General features: G+C 35.9%; 1 protein-coding gene and 1 long non-coding RNA gene across 7 annotated transcripts in view; one reads left to right on the top strand and one right to left on the bottom strand.

Annotated features, from left to right (window-relative positions):
* Positions 1-5290, top strand: part of LOC131325667 (probable LRR receptor-like serine/threonine-protein kinase At3g47570) — a 90546-nt gene that overhangs the window by 33029 nt on the left and 52227 nt on the right. The gene's annotated exons all lie outside the window — the stretch shown is intronic.
* LOC131325718 (uncharacterized) overlaps positions 1-5290 on the bottom strand; it is an 87523-nt gene that overhangs the window by 31563 nt on the left and 50670 nt on the right. The gene's annotated exons all lie outside the window — the stretch shown is intronic.

Here is a 5290-nt window from a genome sequence, read left to right as displayed (position 1 = left end):
GTATCTATATAGGAGAGGACCCTTATTTAAGTTCTCCAAATCTCAAATCATTTAGATCTCGCAAGTTGGTCTCTTACTGTCAATAACAAGTGTTTGAGTCACTGGATGTTATTCATCGTTACCTGAATATATGGTCTTGAATTTTGTCCAAGTAAGCGTGAATTGACGGGATCAACATCCAATTTTTCCAAAAAAAAAAACCTAAGACAGATAGAAGGCTAATTAAAAGGTTTTCACTCTCCCCTCTAGATTATGGAGGAGGAAAATGACACAAGGGTACAATTATTTAGGGTGTGGGTGTGAGGTCTACAGAGGTCAAATTTAATTTCACACAAGGATTATATTTGATAAATTGCAGTCAAATTTTGTTAGTTTGACCTACAAAAAATCTTTAAAAACTCCAAGTATTCTCTTGTTTTTAGAGTTCATGGCATTATGAATGTGACCCTCTTGGATCTTTTTCCAATATAATAAGTCTTTTGGATCAATTGTAAATTACATTACATTTGTCAGCACATATATACACCTTTTAATTAGCCTCTTAATTGGATTATATCTTTAGGTTAGCAAAATAAAACAATAACTTACATTTTTTTTTTTTGACATGCAACAATAACTTACATATGAATGTAATTTTTTATCTCACTAACCAAAATTTTTGCCTAGGGGGTGGGACCCATTCCTGAAAAATAATTTCTAAATTGAGGTCTACATTTCGAAATGGGACTTATGGGATCACAAACCCAATTAAGCACAAATACAAGAATTAAGGTGCTCTAGAAGTCTTCATTACCACACATTCATGTAGGGTCCTTACACTTTATCATGGTCCTGAATGAAAGTGTGGTGATGGAGGAGGCCCTTCGAACATCACGTGACGGTGCTTCAGTGGCGGCTCCAGAATTTTTTAGCAGGGTTTTCAAGAAAATGCAAAAAACTACACAAGCTCTATAACAATAATTAACAAGAAAAGGTAAAATAATTAAATGAAATAAAATTGGATACTCCTATTAATATCAACGGTCAGACGAAAAAACATGAAAATAGTCAAAATACATAAGACATTACAATTGTCCCGTCGTGTAACAACCCGAAACCACAAGCACCACGATATTAAAAAGATCACAATTTGTCCTTTATTCCAAAAACTTTACAATTGACAACTATCTGTAAAGTAAATAAACGACAACCCATTCTTGCAGCAACTCAGACAAGCTCACACCACCGGCACCTGGCCGCTAACCAACCTGCAAGCTAGAGTTTCAAAGGACCCCATGAGTGTGTGAGACATAATAACGTGTACAATATCAACACCAAATAAACTGCACAACATCAACGTACCACCACGTATAAACACCAATCACGAATATAACACATTCAACATAAATGGAACCACATATCCGGTCCTCCTCGGTATATGACGGGTGACGTACCACCTCACTAGCCTTACCACAGTCCATTGGCCAACTTGTCTTTTAGCATAGCTTATTAGCCTAGTCACCCCATCATATACAAAACAGTTCCACAACATACAGTCACCGCACATAACACAACCAACAAGAACCCAACATTAATATTGTACAAGAAATATATATCTCATACTCACCCTCAAATCCGCCCTGTCATCTAATATAATTCCACCACGAAACTCATAAGAAAGAGTCCCCACTAGCCACTGCCTCACGGCTCTCTCTCCCTAGCCCTTTGCCTTTCTATTGTTTTTCTTGTAATTAAGGTCCTTATAAGCATATATAGCCAAAACCATAAAAAAGTATGCTCACACCTCACCCTCACCATTTTATTCCACGTGCACACACTCAGCCAAACTTAAGACAACTAAGACTATTCATGCATGCATATCCAAATAGTCCAGTCATTACTTTTGTTGCTTAAAACTTAATGCTACATAACAAACCCAATACCTAAATGAAAATATAAATTCGTTATATGAAATAACTTTCTTTTTTTTTTAAATAAGGGTATTACACGTCGAGTTTTCATATTTTGAAACCGTTGCATAATAAATACTTTCTAGAGGATATGAAATATAAATACTTTCATATTTCATGTCACATAACTAATGATATGAAATATAAATACTTTCTAGAGGAGGAGGAGAGCTCATGGAACTCTAACTCTTTGTTATTGTGTGTATCTCCAAATATCTGCACGACTATATTTATAGATTCAAATCCAAGAGTTCAAAGTGATCTATTATCTTTGAACTCTCCTAACAGATAGAGATTAGGGGTCCTGTTTTATCATTCTAACCAACTCAATCACATAACCCATGCGGACGACCCATGTGGGTTGGGTCCGATCCGAACCGACCCATTTTTCTAACACATGTATTATTCAAGAAATATTTCTTCAAATCAATCTTAAAAATTGGGTCTAAACAATCTAATTGGATGTTTCTCCGAATCTGCCATAGATAGGATGTTTAGGTTTACAAGACCACCTGAAATAGATTCAAGAAATTAAATATAAAAAAACACACATACAGAATACATATATGGATACCGAAATCCATAAAGATGCCGAACTAGACGAAGACAGGGCCGACATGGTTTTCCGAAGGTATTGCTGCTGCTCCTTCTTGATTTCTTTGATCACAAAATATCAAAGAATTTATAAGAGAGAACCAAATAAAAGTAGAACATATATGGAGTAGCAGGTATAGCAGCAGCTGTAAGTAGGAAGTAGAAAGAAAAATTTATCCAATGCTCATCATCGTGGTGCAATTAAGAAAAATTATTCGGCGCTTTCCGCTTCTTTTTATTTCACCAAAAATGTGAATTGTAGAATGGATTCACCGAGTTTGGAACCTAGGATCTTGGTTCTTTAGCCACTGTAACATTGCCACTTGAACTACACCAACACTTGTCCTTACTTGCTCCAAGTTTATAACTTATTCTTTATCTCTAGATATCAATTTATTAAGCAACCTCATTTGACACCTGTAAGCATAAAATTAACTACTAAAAAATAAGATTATTAGAATATAAAACAGGTCTAACAAATTACTAATTTAAGGGATGTAAGAGCATCTTCAATCTTGGCCCATTTTAAGACCCAAATTTAAAATTTGAACAAAATCCTTAAAAATCCATCTCCAATCATGACCCAAATCCTTCCCCATTTTTGGATTTTACCCATTTCCGTGCTCAAATCTGGGACAAAGAAAGCCTCTCCCCATTTTCCAATAGCTCTTTTCTACTTTCCAACAGCTCCTTCTCCAATAATAAAAGCCTTTTGTCCATGTTTGAACAAACTCCATTCAACTAACCGTTCAAGCTCCTCTGTTTTCGTCTGAAAAAACTCCATTCAATGAAGAAAGTCTTTTATTACCCACTCTTCCACATTCCCCTATCTCTCTAAAAAAAGGTCGAATTCAGAATCCTCATATATTTGGTGTTAGTTGTTTGAGGGAGATGGAATCAGGAGGGAAATGATCTCTCCAATATAAATCTGGTAAGGTTTTGTCTTGGATAAGACAAAAGTGAGAGGAAAATTTGTTTGCAAAACAGTAAAAAATGAGACGGAAATAAAATAGGAGGAGATGTTGGTGAAAAAAATGAGGGAAATCAAAATGGAGGAAAATGCTCTTGACAGCATAAAAAAACCAATATATTTGGATAAAAGATCTTCTTGCCATTGGAGTGAGCTTGACCCAAAATGGGTTTTTAACCAAATTTTGATCTAAATTTGGGTAAAAATTTGAGTCAAGGCTGAAGATGCTCTAATATATTCTAAAACGTGTATATCAACCGTTCTGGTCTTCTCCTTCCTTGATCGACGATGAAAAAAAAAAACTATTCCCGGCGTTTAGTAAACGTGGGGATTTCCCTCGCCAGCGGCAGTATGGATTGTAGCCGGAAAATTTTTCCCGGCGTTTTTAACAAACCCCAGTAAATGTCACCAGCTCCGGTCACCGGAAAACTTAAACGCCGGGAAAAACACCAGGTCCTTTCCCGGCGTTTACCAAACACCGTATAGTATTCCCAAGCCCAGCAGTCACAGCGTTTACCGAAAACGCCGAAAAGACTTTTGCCAGTGTTTATTTCACTTTTACCGGCATTTTATAAACGCCGAGAAAGCCATTTTTTCTTGTAGTGATTGCTATGCTCAAGAAACTTTCAAAAGTGAGTGAAATTGTGTACCCTAACTTTTACAGTAAAGGGTTATATATGTTTAAAACCCCGTATGCTAATCACGTATTTGGGGAATTATTTACTTGAGTTAAATATTTTAACTCAACTAAATAAGGTGGGCATTGTTTGCATCATATCTGTGATTTCCCTTTTGTCTGTCGATTGAGTGACACGTGGTATAAATAAAAGGATATTGTTGGAAAATTAATGGGACTTATGGTTGGTTAGTTAATTCAATTAATTATAATAAAGCCTTAATAAGGCTTTATGGATTAATTAACTGTCGATCAGTTGACATGAAGTTTGCTTCCACCGTCCGTCGATTGACTAATATATGGTGTGTTCTCTCTGACGATTGGATTTTAGGTGGCGAAAGAAGGTATTTCCAATTGTCCCACGATCAAAGGAGCAGTTATGCAACATGTGTGCATGTTCTTTTGTGGAAGTTATTTGTATTGTTCCTTTCTGGAAGTTATTGAGTGAAGGGAGGGAAAAACCGTCACTTTGGATTGGAGGAATTCAAAGTTAGGAGGGTCTATTTATGTATGAGTTAGTGGTAGTTTCAAGACACACTCACAACGCCAACAGGCAATACTTTTCTTTTCTAGGAGTAGGAATAACTCTTACTCCCTCCGTCCCTTATTTATAGTCCTGTATTATATTTTGGATTGTCCCTTAATAAATGTCCATTTTGTAAAGTTAGTGAGTAAAAGTTGGTGTATTGTCTATTTTGTCCCTAAAAGTAGATTCCATTTTGAAAAGTTAGTGAGTAAAAGTGTAATGATGATGGGTAAGTAAGGAAAGTGGAGGAAAAAATTGATGTGAAAGGTATATTGATGATGCCTTTTTAATAAGTTGTAGTTACGAAGCAGGACACTTAAAAAGGAACGGAGAGAGTAACAAATTGTACTTTGTCGATTAGGTTATACCCTGTCGATTATGTGCTTCTACTTGGAGATCAATAAAAGTCCCTTTTATTAGTCTTCAATTTCCATCTCCATTCACTCCATATTACTGTGTTTGCTTTCAAAGAAGTCTTAAAATACGGCAAGGAACCAAACATCATTTCACAATTCACCCACATTTTCAACACTCGTAAATCATTTCACTGTCGATTGGCATTTCGTTAACGATTG

This window comes from Rhododendron vialii, chromosome 5a (genome assembly GCF_030253575.1).
Source record: "Rhododendron vialii isolate Sample 1 chromosome 5a, ASM3025357v1".
NCBI classification, from domain to species: Eukaryota; Viridiplantae; Streptophyta; class Magnoliopsida; order Ericales; family Ericaceae; genus Rhododendron; species Rhododendron vialii.
The sequence above is the reverse complement of the archived record's forward strand: the minus strand, read 5'-3'. Positions and strand labels throughout refer to the sequence as shown.